Source organism: Carassius gibelio, chromosome B9, assembly GCF_023724105.1.
Source record: "Carassius gibelio isolate Cgi1373 ecotype wild population from Czech Republic chromosome B9, carGib1.2-hapl.c, whole genome shotgun sequence".
Lineage (NCBI taxonomy): Eukaryota > Metazoa > Chordata > Actinopteri > Cypriniformes > Cyprinidae > Carassius > Carassius gibelio.
Window position 1 is genome coordinate 23,614,341 of NC_068404.1, and position 22,859 is coordinate 23,637,199.

Consider the following 22,859-nt stretch of genomic DNA (forward strand, 5'->3'; position numbering starts at 1 on the left):
CAAGCCTGAAAGTGATAATCATGCGCATTGATCACCGTGTTAAAAATTCCTATTCCTTCTCCTTCTCTTTACGCTTCATTTCTGCCTGCTTAACATCATTGCACCTTTCCAAAGCCCATCCCGTGTAGCCTTTGCCTGTGCCAGTTCTGCAGTGGAGCATGCAGTGTTATTCTGCTAGGTTAAGTGCGGCACAATCTAATTACTCTAATGTCGGTTGTGGTCTTAAATCACACTTATTGGGTAAGTGCGCGCGTTTGTCTGTCCTTCAGAAGGGAAGCTGTTCTGCTCTGCTCTCGGACTAATTATTCCAACTGGATATGAGCAATTGCACTTATTGGCTAGGGCATGGCACCGGCTGCCTGCGCTCCTATTCGTTGCCAGTGAATTCTGCGTGTGATTGGGTCCTGGGAAGGAGTGGGAGGGGCGTTCTCTCTTTCCTCTCTTGCTGGAGCGTGTGTGGATGTGAGCACTCTTTTCTCTCCTATTATTTGAGTGGCTGCAGGTACTGGTGTCTGCCTCTTTGCCTCTGTGCCAGAGGGATAAAGAGGGAAAGAAAGAGGACTAGTGCTTCATATCCCCCGTCTGGCCTCCCCATCTCCCTGCTCCCTGTCACTCCATCCTTCCTTCCTCCCTCCCGGACCACCCGTCAGCGGCTGGATCAACCCGCCCGGACCCTCCTCCCACAGCCCCTTTGACTATCCTCACTTCACCGTCCCGTCTTGTGAACTGAGTGCAGGTAAGCCAGCACCTAGATGTGACTTTGTTGTGCTTTTTTCCCCGCTTCTCTGCACTCTTTCCTCTTTGCATGTCATTTTGTCTCTGTTTCTCCTACACATGCTCTTTCACACGCACCCTCCCTCACTCTCCCTAGCTTTCAAGTTTTCCCCTCTGGCAGTTCCTCTCAGAGGAAAGCGTGCAAAGAGAAATGAGGGATTAGAATCTGTGAGGTCACTGACTGTTTTCGAGCCCAAATTCAGTACTTACCACTTCATCTATGTAAGACTATATCTGAAGCAGTGTAATGCCCACTGGCTATGGATACGCTGGAAAACCGATGCACCGCACCACGATCTGAGTGTGTACTTTTGCTTCACACACTTGCTCTGTGTTGTCCTTGACCCCTGCAGCAGTTTATTTTCTGTGTGGCAGAGTTGTTTAATGCTGAGGTGTTTAAAGGAAACTTACAGATGCTTTTCAGTTCTAGGATTACCCATGTCATGACTGACATATTCAAATAAGTTATTCATTGTTAATTCAGACATTTAATATGGTCAGAAACATACTTTATGCACAATGCAAGTATGTATTTAAAACAGGCTCTGTTAATACTTTTTTAACTTTTTAAAATACAAAAAAAAATAATTATATATATATATATATATATATATATATATATATATATATATATATATATATATATATATATATATATAATGATAATAATAAAAATAATAATAATTTTTTTTTTCCATCAGTCATCCATCCATCCATCTGATTTTTCCGAAAAGTGTAAACATTGCACTTTTAACATTGCTTAGCATGTCATTTGTCCAGTTTTTGGCAGCATGACCTGTGTATCTGACCAATAGTTTGAGAAAGCAGTTATAAACATTCAGTGCTTGTTGAAATTAGTGGGACAGAAATTACGTGCGTTCAAGTCCTCGTGGGAAGTTGTAATTATGATGTCAGGCACATTTAAATTACATTGATCGAAACAAGATGGCAACATATCTTTTCTACAAAAAATACAGCAAGGTTTTTTAGCTTTTTTATCTTTTGCAAAATGTAATGAAGAATGCATATCAGGTGTTTTTACAATATAAAGGTGCTGTAAATTTAATATAAATATTTGTCATTGTACAAAACAATTATATTTTGTACATGAAACTTTATACACTTTAACAAATTTACCATCAACTACAGATGTTGAATTAATTGTCTGCTATTTTTCTCACTTTCACACCCCAAACTTAGAAACTCTGGGCTCAATGAAATTCGAGTTTCCCACTTGCAATTACAATTTTGTGGTGCCTTTCACATGCTATCAGCTCCTAAATACAGTCTATCTGACGTGACTGGAATGTGCCATTCTACTTTTTCATTCGACATATATTTATACAAATCTGGCAGTAATAAAAGTGAGTATCTGAAAAAGGAGCTATTAAAAGCATAACGCTAGTCAGATTAATATCCCATCATCCTTTACTCAACCTCACATTATTTCAAACCTGTATGACTGATTTTCTACTGTAGAACATGAAAGAAGATATTTTGAGAGTTTTTTTTTTTTTTTGTCCATACAATGGAAGTCAATGGTAATCAAAACTATTTGGTTACCAACAGTATTTTCCTCAAAGCATTTTCTATTGTGTTTCACAGAAGAACATAAAAAAAGCTCTTAAACATCATGATGGACGTTAAATGCCAGAATTTCCATTTTTGGGTGATAAACCACCCTTTAACATTTTAATCCTTGTTTTATCAGAATAGAGAGAATACAAAGAGTTGTTAATATCTCTAATTAGAAACTATTGTTCCATCAAGACGGTTGTTGACCTGAAGTAGAAAGCTGACCATAGAAGTTTGGACTTGCATACCAGGATGCACTGACGCGTGAAATCGAATCGCTAGAAGCATTAGCTTTAATATACTTGTATAGAGTTCTAAATCTACAAAGCACAGCAGACAAAAAACTGCTTAGGTCTTCATCCAGTTCAGTGCTTTGATGTGAATGGGTGCTGCGTGAGATTGAAGTGGTACAAACATCAATACCGCCCCATCGTTTGACAGATCTCAAACTTGTCTCCTGCACTTTAGGGGTAAAGATGTTTCCAATCAATCTGATTAACGCCATTACATGCCCAATGCTCGCTCTTTTTAAAAGCACATTATACCTGAACATATTCCCCTTTATTAATCAGTTTTGTAAATATAGAGCAGAATTTGCTGGGGTTATTGAAAGGTTCGGTGAGTGAATTCAGAGAAGAACAGGTGTCTTAATTAACACCATTATTCCTTTGCTGCCTTGTTGGCCTATTTCCAACTGTGGAATAAAGAAGGTGCGATTGTTCAAACAATAAACGAATCTTCAGCTAACACAGACGGAATAGCAGGAATGAAAAATGCTACCTTACTTTCTTTAACTGAGCATTTATCTGTTTAGTTATATCCAGTTATTGTAAAGTGGATTGCATCAAAAGGCTTCAGCAGCATATCTTTTGCTAATCGAGACATACATTCAACCTCCCATCATTACTTGTTTCCTTTAAGAAGGACATTCAGTGACTTTTTACAGTAGCTGCCCCTCATGTTTACTCTAAAACAACTCAGTGGCTTCATATTGCTGTTTTATTTGTTTAGTTTCTAAACCATTGCACAAATAGCGGCACCTCCTGAGAAGTAAGACGTGCCCTAATGCTTGACTTCCTGTGACTTTTAGATCTAGTAGGTTCTTGGATGTCGAAGTTGTTTCACTGACAGCTTGAGTGTTTTGAAATGTTCCTGTCAGGCAATCAGGATTTGCATTTTAGCATGGTGCCTTTTTTAGCTGCTCGCTTGTGGACTTATATTGGTAAGCTGTGCTCATCACGTAGTGTGATTACAAATATGGGCAGATTCTTAAGCTAGAGTAAATTGGAAATGTCATCGATGAGGACTTGTATCTCCTAAACCACTTTAGATTAGTTTCAGTTGCATATTTACCTCACTGTATATTTTCATCAGCGGGAAACAGATGCATGAAGTTTTAGGGAAAGGCTATTACTTTCCAGACAAGTTCAATTATATTCTCTCTAACAAGACTTTTTTTTACTTTCTTTTTTTCGCTGATGCCCATGATCTCGAAGCAGCTGGTCTTTTTGTGCTTTGGCTTCTTTTTTTTTTTTCTCCGGATCTCATGCTGTCCTGGCTTCCGAGTTGCTGGTTCGGCAGAGTTGCAGTATGAAAAGGCCTCTGCCATTCCCTGGGCTTCCTCTCCATTCCCAACGTGCCAGGAAACTATGGGAGCCTGGATGTCACTTCGGACTGAGATCCAAACATGAATGTACATGTAAATGATTTCATTTCGACGTTAGTTCAGTGCTTTCTGCAAATAGGATGTGGAAAAAAGCCAGCTCGTCTTTAGCTTCAGCCAGAAGATGAGCCGCTTTTATTTACTGTATTAAATTTCGCTATAACGGATGCTCTGTGCTGACAGAGAGTTTGTGTTTTTTTCCTCCCACCCATCCTCCATTCAGTCTGATTGGTACACAGGTCTTCTCTGCATGGCCATGTAGTAAGTTAAAAACGTCATGGCTGTGTCATAACTCATAAGCGAATGCAAAGTGTTGCCGAGGGCTGAAATTGAGTGCTGCACCTTTTCAAAGTTAAGGCTTGGAAAGAATTATGGCCTGTGAAATCCTGGGTCCTTTGTCTCTCCGCAAAGCCACTCTGCAGTGTAATTTAACCCGCCGATGGGCCGTGAGATCAATCAGGACCCAGGAAGCTGAGGGGGGGTTGGGGATGGAGTCAAACTGGCCCTGGACCCCCCGCTGCAATCGTTCTTAATGCTTGACTGGGTGGCATGGCTATTTTTATTGTTTCCTGTGATGTAATGGATCGGAGATGTTCTGGTAAAGGTTAGGGAGACATTGCAGGCTTGTCTGAATTTGTAGATCCGTGGGTCGTGTAAGCTTCTGATGCGGCTGGCTCTTTGATTAAGTCAGGTCGTCCTGTTGTTAATCTGTCAGTGATCCAATTTAATCAGTCATGGCGTCCATTCCAAGCTATACACTGAATGCACATGTGCTGGTCTCTGTGTTTCTGTATGGCAGAGATAGAGATTCTAGTCTGAGACTTCGACTCAAGTTGTGCTTGAGTTGTAAAAGAACTGGCTTGAGATTCCAAATACAAAATCCAGGGCTAAACAACAAGGATTTATTTTTCCTGTTGACCTACCACATAGGAATGAGCTTTTTTTCTTTTTTTTAGGAATGTTTATTTATTTTAAGGGGAACATTGCTTTTCCGAATTCACAGCTCAGATTCACAATTTAAAACTCAAAATTCAGACCTCAACCATTAAAATATTTTTGTATTTGCTAGAATGTATTTTTCCTCAATTGTTATTATTATTATTATTAAATAATAGTATTTTATCAATATTTTAATTATTATTGGTAAAGTAATGAACGAAGGAACATTATTTTATTAAATATAATACATTATGTATTTATTAACATTTAATTAAATAAAAACTTTCATTATAACGTAAGTGGTAAAATAATTATATTAACAACTTTTTTTTTTATTATAGCAGGCCATCCTGCCACTCTGAAATGTATTCAATTGATTATTCGTCAACAAGGTTTATAAAACTAAACTAGTTTAGAGAAGACTCATCTTAACTCTTCTTGAGAGACCTGGAACTCAAATTGTACTTGAAAACGTTTGACTTGACACTTGGTTTTTATTTCAAATTAAACAACATTATAAAATTATTAGGTTTATTAAACCGACTAGGGGTGCGTTTCCCAAAAGCATCATTAGCCAACTATGGTCGCTGGTTCTGTCGTTACCAACATAGTTCAACGATTCTGTGTTTCCCAAAACCATATTTCAAACGAACATTCGCAAACAGCGTCGCAAACTTACGTGGTTGGACCTACAGCTCTTGAGTTGTGGTTAGAAACTGTGGTTAGAAAGTTTTTGCACATCCTCTAAAAGCACCATTTATGAAGAGTGCACATGTACATAAATCCCTAAAGGGAACCCTGGAGTATGACGTAAGGGTTAACCGGCAATGAATCAAACATCGAATAAAGCAAAATGACAGGGAACAGAAGTTATTCCTCCACCACGTGTGTCACGTCATTAACAATGGCCCTAAGTTGTTGAACTAATGTGGTTCAAATGACGGAGATGCGACCGTGTTCGGGAAATAGTTGTAACTAGCTAGTTCATTTCAACAACAATGCATAGTACTATAGTTGTAAATCAGCGAGTTACGTCATAGTATGGGAAACGCTCCCCTGCGCAGCTGTAACCTTTACTTGGACTCCTAATTAGAAACGTGTGAATATCCAAAATTGCTTGCCCTCCAAGAAGGTTTATGAAACCAACATGTAGTAGAAAACTGTTCTGAAAAGATATTCGAGACTTGACTTGGACTTCACCTCAAAGACTTGAAACTAGACTTGGACTTTACGTCAGAGACTTGAGAAGATGTGGCTGCCGTATGGTGCCTGTGCATTGCAAGGAATATAATGTGTCAGGATAAGTCTTAAAGAGACTTTGAAGCCTGTCTTATAACGCTGTCTTGGCAGCGTGGCTGTATCTCAGCGTTTTTGTTTGATTAAAAGCGCCCAGGAGTTTGTAGCACGCGGTAGGTGCAGGAGAAGGGCTGACAGCTTAACCACTGATTATTCAAGCCTCTTAGGCTAAGCCATGGCACTCCAGTGATGAACGCCTTCTCCACTTCACATTCCGGCTCCTTTGCCATTTTTTTTCCATTGCTTTCTGGCTCCCTCCCTCTCCCTCTCTTCTTCCTCTCTTCCTTTCTCATTGAGCAGTGGGATCAGTAGCAGAGTGATTCATGCAATGCCGAGGCTTTATTTAGACATAATCCGCTGAGTGTCACTATGGCACGAGGCTTTGGTCAGGTTCTCCTACCATGCTTCTGCCTGCCTTCGTAGCCAACCCCGAACAAGATGGGAGTGTGTCAGCGGGTCACATGGCGTGACGCGAGGAGACACCCAACCATGAATGATGCAGCATTTTCTCAGCAGCCTCGCCCCTGTTATCGGACGGAGAGTGATCGGCGGCATTGTGAGGAGAAGAGAGAGGAAGACTGCTTCAGTGCAAATGCGTTCTAATAAAATCTAGAGCCTCTGGAGCTTTTAGTAAAAGCTCTGCCTCATGTCTGTTGATGCCCTCCCACCTGCTCCCTGGCAAGGCCTCTGTTCCAGAGTGTGGTGACCGCGGAGATAGGCAGATTGAACCCAGCGGGGCGGGGTGTGAGGGGAAAGGTGTGACCTGCTGCTTGAAAAGTCTTTTTTAGCCACCAAAATGGACTCCTGAGTGACATTTACCATCTTAAACCTGTAAACATCGGCCTTGTTTTGACTGTGGGTACACCTTGGGCCTTTTTGTTGTTGTTGTTGTCGTCTGTTCAGGATAGCTTCTGGCTTGCCCCTCTCTATAACAAATATGCTTGCCTGACACACTTTCCTGAGCTGATGCCGTTCGCTCTTCCAAAGCATCTGCGCAGCTAAGTCAGCAGTTACACTGCTGTGTTCTGGGGATGCACAGATTGAGGAAAGAGGCACGAGTTTCCTCTCAGCTCTGTGTGGGTGTACTGTATGGAAATCTGATTATATTCTGTGAATTTTACTATAATTCTGATAAATGTTTTACTCAAAGACTGCGTCACTAGACTAGTTTTGTGATCTTTCATAGACTGTGATGTTTTAATAGTGTCTAATTTGGACATGATTAAAACTGTTTTAGATCATTGATTCAAAGATTCAAATTGGTGCCATCATTCAAAAATGTTTGTATATGCCTAAAGATACCACTCATAATGTGGGGTTCGAAACATTTTTTTAGGCATTCTTTTGTTTTCAAAACAATTTCATAAAAACTGTAAAAATGTTGCTATTCTGTAATAATATCATAAATTAAAATAAATGTTTTCTATTTTAATATATTTAACAATTGAATTAATCCTGTGATGCCAAAAGTTTACTCTTCTTTAGTCAAGTCTTCATCGTCACATGATCCTTCAGAAATCATTCTAACATTGCTTATTATGTTTGTGAAAATTGTGATGGATTTTTTTTTTCAGGATTCTTTGAGAAAATAGAAAAGAAAAAATACCAGAATTTATTTCTAATCTGAATATTTTGTTTACAATAGGAATTTATTTTTACTGTCATTTTTTTTTTTTTTTTTTTATGAAATTAATGCATTATTCGTTTTTGGACAAAAGTTCTGTAATCAAAGTACTGAAATGGGATTCGAATTTAAAATAGATTTGATAAAACATAAACATTTTGTAAACTATTATTTCAATTTAAAACACAGTTTTTCTGTTTTAATATATTTACAATTAAATTTGTATATATTATATTATAAAGTAAAAACAAAAATCACATTAGATTTTTTTGTGACAATGTAAAAGTTTTTTTTTTTATGACTGCACTTTTGCTCAATTTAATGCATCCTTGCTGAACGAAATGAATAATTTCTTAAAACAAACAAACAAACAAACAAAAACATGAGTCCATCTTGAACGAACTGTGCTATTTTCTTCAGGATTCTTTTGTTTTCATTCTATTTTTCATTCTATTCTATTTTTTTTTTACAATATAAATGTATTTTTAGTAACAATTTAATGCATTGTTGCCTAATAGAGGTATTAATTTCTTAAAAAAAAAAATAATGGTATTGTGTGTGTAAATAAATAAATAAATCATTTTAATTTGTTTTACATTTCCTCTGCTGTACAAAAACGTTATGACACACAAAACAAACTATTATTACTATTAGTTATTATTAGTTATATTTTTCTTCTTGCTTAAACAATATGCATTTTTATTTGCCAGTCTTACCCATCAGTAAAGAGAGATGCTGTGGGTTTCTTTTTTTTTTGTTGTCCAAATATTGAACTTCTGGTTTTTTTCTGAATCACCTGAAATGGTTAAACAAAATACAGTGGGTTAGCAAGTATTAAGAAGATACTTATTGAGTATGCATTTCTCTTGTTTTGTGAATAAAGGCTCAGTCAATATACCCTTACATACTGCTTTGTCATTGTTAAGATCAGTGTAGAGCTAATACTGATTCTTTATGCTATGCTGCTCTACATAACTCTAGAAGACAATAATGATCTGAAATACGAGGAAGACTTAACAAATAGAGTAGTTGGAATAGGGCCATGTGATACTGTTGACACATTAAACCCATATACTGTATAATCTGCAATGGATGCGTTTTCTGTGTGATGCCTGCCAGAAACCAGATGAGCAGGATTTCATCCATAGTCCAAGATATTAACTTTAAAGTGTGGCCGATGCATAAGTCATTTAAGTGTAATGTAATTAACGGGATCTGTTTGATTTCTGACATTTTTTTTCAACAGCGCATCACAAGTTGAGGCTCAGTCTGCTTCCTGCAGGAAAATCTGAGCCGCAGATTAGTTAGCGCTGTGATTTCTCCCACAAGGTCGAGGGATTTGATCTATTGGCTAATTCCCTTCAATCTTAACTCGATGAGAACTGTCTGTGACATCACGGCGCTATCCCTCACTTCAATAAGACCTCAGCAGCGAAGGTAAAGCACATGATATCGCTATCTGTTCTTCGCTGGAGGGGGAGGTACAGAGCTGTGGAGATATTCAAATGAGCCTTTGAATGCCTTTGAATTTCTGCTGGAGCCTTTTTGCTGGATTAAGACTTAAAAGCCTTTAAAGGAGAACCCCTCCAATCATAAAGGTGTGAAAGTGTCAAGCGTTTTGCTAAACATTTCTGCACGTCTCCCTTCCTGTCTTTTTTTAAAAGCTAATTTGCGGTTTTTCACATTTCTCTGTGTTAACCGAACACATTTGAATTGTTATAAGAAGATCATACACCATATACAGACTTAACATCTCTTGCATATACAAAGTTTTGGGGCTGGGAGTTTTATTCATTTATTTTTGAAAAAGTCTCTAACCAAGGCTGCATATATATATATATATATATATATATATATATATATATATATATATATATATATATATATATATATATATATATATATATATATATGTGCGATTATAACGTGTGATTCATCCAGTGTATACTAGTTTTATTGTGCTTTTATGGTACTTTTTTTGGTGTGTGTATCAGTTTTAGAGCTTGACAACACCCATTCACTTTCATTGTATGGAAAACCACAGTGTGAAAACAACATCCCGCCAAACATCTGCTTTTTTGTTTGACAGAAGAAAGAAAACAATACAGGTTTGAAACCGCACAGGGGTGAGTGTTTGATAGTTTATGAACTATTCCTTTACAAATTAAAGGCCCAAGTGATTGCAGTGTTTATAAAACTATGCCATGTGGATTTCAAGGAAACAAGGGTATCAGTTTGTGTTGTTGCAATGACAGAATTAATCAGCTGCAGTCAAATACAGTAATATTAACTGAATGAGATCCACATTTAAGCATTTGAACTTTTCAGTTCAGCTTTCAATAATCATAACCAAAATCAAGAACACTAATAGGTACTGTTTTGTGTCGTGGGCAGCCACTTCCTTCATCTTCTGTGTTATATAGCAGTATTTTATAGGCTCTTGGCCTGAGTCCTTAGCTTTGCCCTTTCACAGATTGTGCGAGCGACTTCAGAAGAACTCCACCCATATGTTAAGAACACACACACACTGTGAAGGGTATTATGGGACAGCTGTCTCCCACAGGCATAGATACCCAGGTGGAATGGGGGCTTCTGGGGGAATGAATCTTGTCTGAGGCTCAGCACAACCTCAATATACAAAAGCCGCTCAGCACAAAAGGGGTCAAATAAAGGATATCTATGAAATGCCATTAGCTCTCAATTAATGCCAAGGGCATATAAACTATAATAACTCGTCTGGGTAATACGCGTGTGTCCGGATGGCTGATACAGCTATTGAAAACTGGTGCACAAGCCTTTATCTTACTTGCATGTAGAGCAAAGCACATTGAGAGGGGTGAGGAAAGAGTCTATCTGTGTGGCCATTTTAATATTAAATTAATCATTTTAACTCCGTTACATTATTTTCTGACTTCGCACACTGATCTTTGTTAAATGTGTTTTAGTATTTACACTACTATTAGAGTTTTTTTATGCCTTTGAAAGAAGTCTCTGATGCTCACCAAAGCTTTTGTTTAGTATGTATAGTAAAAACAGTAATAATGTTATATAGTATTACAATTTAAAATAACTGTTTTGTATTTTAATTCAACTTTAATTCAAGTTTATTTGTATAGCGTTGCAAAGCAACTTTACAGAATTAAATTAAGTTTCTACAATATATTTATTATTATTTTCAGGATTCTATCAATAAAAAGTTTCAAATAACAGCTTATTTGAATTGTACTTTCCTAACAATTTTAGTGTGTCTTTTGAGAATAAAGACAAATATATATATATATATATATATATATATATATATATATATATATATATATATTATTTCCCAGCTCTAACATGCCAATTTTGTACTTTTTTTTTCTTTAATGTTACATCACTTGGCATATTTAAAGTAATTAGATTAAAAACTACAATGAATTTGTTATCAGTGCTTCATAAGTGAAACAAGAATGAATGCATTTTAGGTGCCTTAATTTTTCATTTACCAACACAATAAGTCTCTTTGTTTACTGAATCCTATAGTTATAATTGATTGAAAGTTGTTTGTGTGTAGCAGTAGCTCTATTGTATTCTAGATTTGTGACTCAAGGCATGATTATGCAATAATATCTGCATTTTGAACAGGTTTGTATTGCAGAGAATGAAAAGAGGTGGCAAAGTCATACAAGCTGGTGTTGATGAAATGCTTTTAAAGGTTCCTCGATAAGCTCCTTTTCTGGGTGTTTGTGTGTAAGTGACAGGCTCTCACAGCCCTGGCAGACTGTTTCTGCACATAAGCAGTTCTCCTAACATTATGCTTACTGCTTCTTGACTTGTTTTGTTCCTGTGTAATCCCTCCGCACTTGGTCGGCTCCATTCGCTGTGCTCGGGCTGCTGAAACTGCAGCTCGCTTTTAAACCTTGCTCAACTTTTCAAACTGACTTTCAAAGCATTTTTTCATGAGAAAGCAAACCACCGAACACTCTCACACATCACGCCCGCATTATTTTCATTGCTGGTCAAAAAACTGCTTTCAACAGTGTTTTCTTTATTGCACGGTGACATACACTTAGCAATGATTTTAACATTTCTGGGAAATATACACTTGATGTATAGTCACGGTACCACAACAACACGATTGTTCAACTCAGTTGAACAAAGTTGCTTTGTGTCAGCTAAATACTGTGTTTGAAATTTATTCAGTAATATATCAAAATAACATCTTATTTGCTGTCTATTTTTCTGGCCTCTGTGTGGCTTTTACGATCGCTTCCTTTTTCATTTTTGTTTAAAGCGGTCATATGATGCTATTTACATTTTTCATTTCTCTTTGGAGTGTTACAAGCTCTTGGTGCATGAAGAAGATCTTTAGTTGCAAATACTAAATTGTCAAATCCAAAGATATATTCTTTATCAAAGTTAAGACTCTGCCACGCCCCGCTAAAACGCCTTGTTTAAACACGCCCCCATGTTTACGTCACTATGTGGAAATGCTGGGAGATGCTGTGTGTATCTAGGCGAAAGCAAAAGCACTTTATTTGGCCTTCCAAAAGAAGATGCATATAGGAATCTTTAAGATTACTTAAAACAGAACAGCAACACATTTTATGGATGACCGTTTCATTAACCTAGGAGAGGAGATCTTTCTGACTTTGCTATGACAATCTGGCACTTCTGAATCAGCTACATATGTTTTGTTATTAGTTTAAGTATTTACTAATGACTGTACAAAGGCAGAGTTTTTCACGTCGTGTGTTTGTGTGCGCGCACGAGAGAGAGACAGGTTCACTAAAGCCCCAAATATTCCAAATATTTAATATAGGCTATAGAAAATTGCACTAGTGATGGTTCGTCAGTGAACAAATCTTTTACGAATCGTTCATGTAGTCCACTGACTCATATTTCTCGTTCACTGAAGTTCCTCCCTGTACAGCAGCACGCGATCGCAGCGCTATTAGCAGCGCATGCGCAGTTCGTGAACAGCTCTGTGAACTGTTTCATCCTGTCAAAGAGTTACTCAGCCTCGAGCCAATAGCCTTCAAGTATAAGATGTGACAGAGCATGTGATTTGTTGAATGTAGTGAACCAATACGCCCTTCACTGAACGAGATCGAGAGATCTTCTCGTTCGTGAACGAGTTGGATGAACTGATACATCTCGTTCATGAATGAAATGATTGAGAGTACAAGGTCAGTTGGCCAAGCTTGTAAATCTCGTTCAGCAACCAGTAAATACAAAGTGCAGTTATACGTTCTGTGCACATACGCTTGTTTTCATATTTAACATACAAAACCTAACTCTACGTTTAATCCCCAATTTATTAATATGAATATTAATATGAATATGAATATAACTGTCTGACCAAAAAAATTAAAAAGTTAATTATGCAAGAAAACCTTGTGCTTTGTTCATCTGAACATCTTATTTAGACTATTTATTTAATGTGATTATATACACATTTTAATAAAGCCAAATCTGTTTTTGTAACAAGTAAATACGTTCATTGACTTAAGACCATAGACTGTATAAAAACATGGAGGTAGTGTCCATGACGTCACCCATAGACTCCTGAAAAGTGTTTTTGAAGCTTAAAGTGTGCAGAACGAGCCGTCGCCATCTTGGCAGCGCATCACTGTGTGTCTCTCCCGGACAATCGAAAATGGGCAAAAAGGTTGGAGCTGGTTGCTGAAGCTACGCCCACCAAGCTCGACTGCAGTGTCAGCAGCAGCAATACACCTGTCACTCAAGTGGCCACGCCCTTAATTATGTAGAACTTTAAGTCTTAATATAAATTTAAAAGGTTCAGTTATAAAAAAAAACAAACAAAAAAAAAACACAATTGTCATGAAGGGCAAAATTAGCTATATGGACCAAAATAATTTTTTCGTCAGAGAGAGGGCTGGAGGTTGCCTTAAGACATAACACATAAGACACTCTTTTTTACGCCACCTGCTGGTGTATTTGTGTAATATGAAGAAATCGTTACTGAACAAATCGGTGTACAAATCTGAATGAATCATTTTAGTCTTTTAATTTTGACTAAAAGACTAAGACAAAGACTAAATTTCTAATAATTTTGTTTTTAATGACCCGCCCCGCAAATAAAGTGCCAATTTCTTTACCCGCCCCAACCTGACCATGCGGGTTATGAGATAACCTGTACATCACTACTGTACATTGTTCCCCTTTCGGGTTTGAACTTTACATTTATTTTGAAAGATGAAGCTCGCGATTATGGAAAGGGGCATTATGAGTGCTTGCTGTGTTTGCCCAATCACAATGCATTAGGTCCCTTGGCCAATCAGAGCAGACTGTGCTTTTTGGAAGGAGGGACCTTGTAGAAAGAACGCGTTTGAAAGAGGCGTGGAGCAGAGGACCTAAAATAATGTACAGTATTTGAAAAATAATGTGTTTTTTTGAACATTAAAGCATGTCAACATATTCTGTTACAATATACACAAAATAATGGGTCGTGGGTCTGTTTTTATTGTGTCAGACAGCAGTGAAACATAAGAATAATATACATTTTATAAAAGTTAAAAGTAAATATTTTTATTATGTTTATATAAAAATGATTATGTCATTTTGTTATAATAATATCGTGTAATTAAATGTTTATTCTTCATATTATGTTTTAATATTTAATGTTGACATACAAATATAAAAAAACTTAAATCATATATTTTATACAGACATTCTTTATTATTTAAACTGATTGTGTGTGTGTGCGTGTGTGTGTGTGTGTGTGTATATATATATATATATATATATATATATATATATATTCCTTATATAATAAAAATATTGTTACAAATTATATTTTTAAATACGGATTCTAGTCCTTCTCAACTGGTGGGGAAAAACAATGCAAATAATAATACCCAACTAACCATGTAATCACATATAATTAAAAACAGTTATTATATTGGTAGATACTGTATCTAGATGCTGTATTTTTTCCATTTATTGGATACTTCCGGGGTTCTTTCACCAGCCAAACATCTGTCATTGAGATGAATGGGGAAGCTAACGGATGGCTTTCTCCAGGTATTATAAACCTCCTTGGGCCCACCCATAAAAAAATTCAGGCCCTGTGAATTCAAGCGACAGTACCGGCTGAAATTAATGGAGACGTTTGATTGATTAGACCAGCATTTCGGAGAGATTCCTTTGCAAATCAATGACTGCCTGCATGTAAGCGTTAATGAAATTGCACACCGGCAGAAGTGAGCTGACTTTTTCCATGACGGAGTTAAGAGTCTGCACTTTCTCTAAAAGCCCTGTGGAGATCTTTCCCCTTTTAACGTCTCCATGAAAATGTCATTCGATTCAAAAATTTTACAGCCACTGAAGTGTCTCCAAGTTGATTCATTTATTTATTAGTAAATGAAAGTAATGAAACGTTTAAACACATTTCAATAGCGCTGTTTTGTGCTGCTTTGGCCCACAAAGATTTACTTATTTGATTAATGCATTAGGTGCTTTTACAATATTTAGCAAAGCACGGACCCTCTTAATTTATAACCCCCCCGGCTAAATGAAAATGGAAAAATATCTGCTTTCCTCTCAAGCTTGATATTACGTTTTGAAGCACAATGTTGAAAGGGCCGCGATTCATTATTAATGCTCACAATATAAATAGTTTAGATCTTATTAATATTTCATTTATGGTAGAAAAAAAGATTTGAGTGACTGCTACAGTATTGGAAAAAATGTAAATATATAATAAAGACATAGGAAATATCGCCGGTAGGAAAAGGAAATGTAAACACACGTACGCCGTATGCGTTTCTTTTGATGTCATTCATGCTTTACTCACTGAGCGTAATATTTAACAAATGAGTCCAGAGGCTTTGTTAAATACTCTCTTGGATGACGGTGAGTATGCTTGGCTCTCTGGGCTGTGTGTTGTAAGAAGATAACGTATGTGTTTTATGGATTTTTTGGAGCACTGAAACCGCCATCACAACAGAGATCTTTAATCTCACTGATGTGTGTTCTCCATCGCACTGGGACAGTCCTTGAGTAGGGGTCAGGTGATAATCTGTAAACGCCGGGACGTGGGACCCTGAGAAAGCGGAAAAAGGAATATAAGCTTTTAGAGATCATTAAACATTAATACAGTGTGATTTGAGTGTCGAGCTCTTGTGCTGAATTTCGGTCTACATCATTATAGAGTTTCATCTCGGGGACCCTCTGAAGTGGCTCCATGTCAAACGGGAGATCAGATTGGAAGCGCCTTTAGAGGAACTGATTAACTTCTGGTTTGCACAATCGCTCGCAGGCTGAGGACCGAAGTGTTTTATCTGCATCCACTTGAAGCCCTTAAATAAATTGGCTAAATTGGTTTTCAGGGCAGCTGAGTCCAGTCTGGGCAAATATTTAACAGGTTTTTCTTTCTGCCAGTACATTACATGTGGAGACGTCCTCATGTCTCCTTTTATCCAGAATGGCCATCAAACTGGAAAATGATTGACAGTAGGTGTCAGTAGTTGAGTTTGCCAGAAGATGGCAGTCTTTCCTAAGTGTTATTTTTATTTTTATTTTTTTTTGTACACTGTGATGGGTCAAGGTTCAGGTTTTGAGATTCTGTTTTTAATGGCTTATCTTCTCTTGTCAGGCCATATTTATATATATATATATATATATATATATATATATATATATATATATATATATATATATATATATATATCACTAGTTATATTACTGTTTGATCCTAGTCGACAGAAACTATGATTAATAAGAATAAATATAGAATGTGTGTTTACTGGCATTTTACAGCAGCTTTGAAGGGAGCTCATCCGATCAAAATTAAGTCTGAATTTTCAGCTTTATAATAGATGTCATGTATTTGATAAACACTACTGTGTCACACGGAGCCAGAGAACACATTCATCATAGTCTTGTCAAACAATGCATTACATGACCGTTAGGGGGAGCACTTTTCTCACAGACAGGCATTTATTTGCTTATGCTCATTATTGTCCCCTTGTCTTTTTGAAGGAATTTCTGGTTACGGGGAGCTGAAGACTGGATTTGGCAGTGCAGTCACAGACGTAAGAGATGTTCCCCGTTACAATAAAAATATATTAGAAAAAATATATTTGATGCAGTTTTGTATGTTAGACATGGGATGAGAATCTGGAACAATACAGATCATTCCTGTTATCTATTACCTCTTGAGCTACTCTAATCAATGGGTTGATTTCAAATTTATGGGTGTTGTCTAAACTAAGATGATACTAAAGTAATAATATAAAGCGTGTATATAGTAATATACATTCATTTAATCATTATTATCATAATAAAAAAACGTTAATATATTTATAAAAGTTTCAGTATTATAAAAATAGTAGAAAATAAAGTCTGAAATACATCTGAAATATTTCCAAATAAATTGCCTGAATAATGGACGTGACAAAAATAACAAACATATCTGATGATGATAATATGATTTCCATCTTTACAAAATGTTTATTGTGTGTGTGTGTGTGTGTGTATGTGTGTGCATATATATATATATATATATATATATATATATATATATATATATATATATATATATATATATAAAATAATATTTTACCATAGATATTTTTTTATGTGTTAAGACAAATGTGATGGAAATATTAACATTTACAGCATAGCAAAAATGACAAATATGTATTTTAAAGACACCACTGAATGGAACTGAATTCCAACATTTAGTTATGATTTAAAATAATATGCAATTTTGTCTTTTTTGCAGAATCTTGGTTTGGAAAAGCAGAAGAGAGTACCTTTGAATACAAATTGAAATACAGTAAACCTCCTGTACAGAGAAACAGTAAGGAGTTGCTCAGGTAATGCATCGATTTCATTCAACTGTAATGAGATCTGAAAAATTTGGGAATGTTTTCTCATCCCTCTTCATCTCTTTAAAAGGGTGAGATACACTGGACAGACGGAACTCTCCCAAGTTCTCTGGAAGTGTGGCAGCACGTGGTCACATGACCTGGAAGAGAAAACCCAAGAGACTTCTGGGATCCCTCTCTGGTCAGTGACACCATTTTATGAATTTCAAAACACTTTTTTTTTTTGGTTAAAACCTCCCACACATGGTGTTTTCACAGAAATGTCAGGCACTAGAAGCCGAAGCATTTGGCCTCTTTTATTTGTATTTTTTTACGAGATGTTCCTGATGAAGGATTCAGTTAACCGTGAGATAAGTAAATCGGCGCACATATGGCTTGTGTGATTTCACCCGTGCTCTTAAGGCAAACCCACAGAGACCCTGATGTGGAGAAGGTGTAACGTATGGCAGCCTCGCGTGACTGATGAACATGCCTTAAACTGACACGACGACAGTGTGTTGTTTTGATTTGCCCTTCTGCCTGCAGAATGGGCCGGTTATCAACCTGGAAAGAAGTCTAAAGGCTGATGAACTGATCCGCACAGCGACACAGCTGCGCTCTCTTTCCCTCTTCGTCTGGCCAATCTCTCCATTAATGTCCTGAGATCCACAACTTTCTGCAACTCTGGTGAGTACAGTGCCCTTTTTCTGTAGAACCCTTCTAATTCTTATAATCTTTCTCTTTGGCCCGCCATCTGTTTTTGAACAGGAAGTGCCATTATAGGAAATGGGATGACCTTTTGCGTTGGCAATCTATTGATGAATCAGCATCCATTGGGCTGGGAGCTTTCGCTGACTGTTGTAGGCCTCGAAGTGCGTGGGTTTATTTCTGTGCTGAATGTGAAGTGCACAGTGTATGTATTGACCCCCCCCCCCACTGAATGTAATGAGCATGTTTCTGAAGGAGAGAGTCATTTGCAGTAGTATGGGAAAATGTGACCGTGATATATTTAGGCGGTGTGACGTGAGACGTTCTTGCTGACTGTGTTTGCAGTTGATTCTGACGGAGCGAATGCTGTAGAAATTAGGCTAACTGTTATAATGAATATCAATGGCAGATGTATGCGTGTTTGGATCTGTCGCAGTGGGTAGTTCCAGAGGTTTCCGACCGTCTCCCTGCATATGACGTTGCATCACGGTTATTTAGTTTCTCAGACACCTCAGAGCGAACTCTCAAGGGAGTTTTTGTCCTTTGTCAGTGCGAGTAGTTTTGCCACATTGGCAGCTTTTGCTCAAGGGCCAGCAGTGTAGGGACTGCGGAATAGTGCATTAAAAATAACTAGCATGAACCGGCGAGAGCTTGTGTCACACGTTGGCTCATGTTGGTGGCAAAAGGGGATGCCGGCGCTTTGTCACGACGCAGTCTTGAGCTCACCCTGACAGGCTTTGCTTGGTTGCTGAGAAATGCTTTGGATTGGATGGTAGACAGGCACTCAAAGCAGAGCCATTTTAACCAGCACTGACACGTCATCTGGAAAAAATCTCTTCATATGTGCTTTCATAATAACACATCTACTGTATATACACAGAAATAAGACGCAGACCATGTTTCACCCCAAAATCAAAGACATTTTTTTGGATTGTGACAATTAAATGAAACAAAGTTTCAAAGCAAAATTGAATTTCCATAATGCATAGGTTCTCAGCCTTTTTGACTTGAGGTCCTGTGTTAGTGTAATATAGTTCTGTTAATATTATACAATGTAGGTGGGCTTCAAGTATATATTAAATTTTAAATATATTATAAACTTAAAACTGGGAGACTGTCAGTGTGGGTATATTAATTGCCTTAATTAATTTTGTGATTTCAGAAATTTCAGATGAGGAAAAAAGAAACATTTCACTTTATGTGGTGATGCTGTTTTAACTTAATTAGATAATTAAAACTATAATTAAAAATAATATTGAAATTGTATTTATTAGCATTTGTATGTTAATATATATATATATATATATATATATATATATATATATATATATATATATATATATATATATATATATATATATATATATATATATATATATATAATATATATATATATATATATATAAATATATAAATAACTGGGCATACATGTCTGGATATTAATTTGCTTTTGAATTACATATCTCTCAAATTAAAAATAATACTGTAATTAAGCATATTTTTCAACAATGTCTCATTACTGTAATGTGACATTGATTGTTTATTCTCAATGGTGGGAAAATATTTTATACACTACGATTCAAAAGTTACAAAAGATTTGTTTTTCATATTAATTCTATACCGTATTTTCTGATCACTAAACAGCTCTTAAAAAAGTATCACGTTATATGTTATTGATGATAATAATAATGTTTCTTGAGCACCAAATTTCTGAAGGATCATGTATTTTATTTATTTATTCATTCATTTATTTATTTTGGGGTAAAATATATGACCTTGACGTGTCCTTGACAAGTCTCATGTGTTTAACCTGCAGTAGAGTTTAAAATGGTTCATTACAAGCTCTGATTTTGCCTGTCTGATGTGTCTGACACAATCCAGATGTCCATGTACTCTGTTGGCTTCTCAATCAGTGACAGCAATACAGAATGTTCTTCTGTATCAACGCATCTCCTTTTTTATGAAGTTTCTCAAGACAGGGTTGCTTGGGGAAATAATATATGAGACGTGGCACAAAAGACATAAAAATTGTACACAGTCTGGGGAGGAGGATGAAGAGGCTTGTGGGTAGTTAACATGCTGGAGCGCTTCCTGTCTCGGCTGCATGCTTTGGCTTTCTGGGTATTTTGGCTTAAATGATGCTCTTGTCATCTGGGCACACATTAAAGGCAAGCCCATCTGTGACTGTGGGATGAGTGAATGCAGGGCACATGCAGATTATGCTTATTAACATCTCAGTGCCACCATTATCAGCTCAGCAGGGACTGGAGTCCCCTGTTTGTCACAGTTAATGTTTCCAGTGCAGTTTAAGCCTGACTTATGATGGACTATTTCACTCCTGTTTCAGACCGACTCCGTCTGGTGTGTTGTGTGGTCTTGACTCTAATTTGTCATTCTTTAGTATTCATGTATTCATAGTACACAGCTTGAGCTCATTCACATGTGTTTATTTGTAGGAGCCTGGATGTTTTTTATCCTCTGTTTGCATGCGCATCTGGAGATTTCGTAACCAATTGAATTTCTTTTAATGTATGCAGAGCATGACGGCAATGACTATGCAACTTATGTGAACATCATTCCAAATCAATACATTCAGGCTCACCGCAATGACTGTTTTAGCATTTACAGAATGCATTTGCATGAGCAGAGTGCAGTGACTCCTCTGAAACATAATGTTTGTAGTGTGACTCCATTGTAAGTGTATTTTTGAAGTCATTTTTTTATTATAAATCATGTTATAATTGAAACATAGAGTGAATGGAAAATTGACCTAATTATTGGCATTACACTAGCTCACATTTTAAGGTTTTTTATTTATTTATTTTTTTATGACGTGAGTTTTGAACTCACACAGAGAGGATGTGCATGAACATGCCTGGTCATTAAAACAATATATTACATCTTGGAGGTTGAGGATAATTTCTGTACTTACAGAGCTCAGCTGTAAGAATTTCTGATAGATCAGGTTTTGTAACTTTGGATGGATAAATAAATAAATAGTGTTTAGCAATGTACAGTATTTTAAATGTGCAAGAACAAAAATGCATTTTATAAGAGTATATAATTAGTGTGTATATACAATATATAATTAGTGTGTATATACAGTCCTTTGCAGTATTTTACTTTAGTAAAAAAAAATATATGCAGCTCTATAATTTTTCATTTTTATATTTTATATAGTTTCTTTGTGTGTGTGTTTAATATTAGGTATATACAGTAAACATTTTATAGATTAGATTTTTTAGTAGATTTTTAAGGTGCAAGTGTAAATTAAATTTGTACAGCTGCAATGCTTTTCCATTACAGCTATACAATTATAAAATAAATTTGTCCTGATAACCTTTGGTATGTGATGCAAAACATTACTTATTTATTTAGATATAAAAACATATAAAATATATATAAAGTCAAGATCAACAAATGTCAACATAGCTCTGGTCTGATCAGGCAAGTGACAGTCAGACCCGTCAGCTCCCTCGAATCTCTCTCACACTGACCCCAGGCCATTCGGCCATCCCTATTTTCAAGCCTTGTGTCACGGTCAGATGCCCTCTTGCAATATTTACCAAATCTTGAAATTGCTTTGTGATATGAATTCTGCTTTTCGGATTTGTCATGTGGAAAGCACCACCATGCAAACATATTGCTGCCAGTTTTTAGCTCATTGGAATTTAAGAGTTATTTGGACTCAGGATCCGGTACACAAGATCTTCAGATGTTGCCTATTGTACAGAAAGATGAGCCCTCCAACTGAAAGAGAAAATCAGGATGAGCCTTGTATAATATTTATACTGATTTTTGTAGTTCTTTCTCATAAAATGTAGACCCTCACCATCATTTTGTTTATGCAATTTGTCATTTTTTTGCAATTTATCACACCTGAGCATGCTAATCAATGTCTTCAGGATCACTAGAAAATCGCAGGTAGGTGAGTTTGATTAGGGTTGGAGCTAAACTCTGCTAAAATCTGACAGATTTGAGGATCGCTGTTCTAGAACATGTTACTGGTGGAAGCAGAGTGGGGCTAGTTCTGCCTTTAGGAAGGCGATTGCATTTTACATTAAATAATCATGTAGTATTACTTATACAGGATACATTTATTATTGTAAAAATGTATTAAAGGGATAGTTCACCAAAAATTAACATTTTGTAGTTTACTCCCCCTCATGTTGGTCAAAGTCTTTTTTCTGTATTTTGAAAATATGTATTTTGAAGAATGTTGCAACTGTCGCAAATTAGCTCAGAAGGGAAATATATATAAATAATTACAATTCATTATAATTAATTACAATTATTTATATCAGCATTACAATTCATTATAATTAATTACAATTATTTATATCAGCTTTCCAGTATACTCTAGCAGAATTATTATTGTCATCAACTAATCTGTTCATCCAGCGAACATTCAGTGTAGTTTTATATTAAATCTAAGAAATGATATTTTCATGGCCACAGATAATAA

General features: G+C 36.4%; 1 protein-coding gene across 10 annotated transcripts in view; it reads left to right on the forward strand.

The window, feature by feature from the left end:
* Positions 1-457: 457 nt before the first annotated feature.
* pcbp3 (poly(rC) binding protein 3) overlaps positions 458-22,859 on the forward strand; it is a 60,858-nt gene continuing 38,456 nt past the window's right edge. For all 10 annotated transcript variants that reach the window (XR_008155142.1, XR_008155141.1, XM_052565225.1 and 7 more), the window contains exons 1-5: positions 458-736; positions 16,857-16,909; positions 17,602-17,695; positions 17,778-17,888; positions 18,233-18,373. The gene's annotated coding sequence lies outside the window, so the exon portion shown is untranslated. The remainder of the gene's footprint in view (positions 737-16,856; positions 16,910-17,601; positions 17,696-17,777; positions 17,889-18,232; positions 18,374-22,859) is intronic.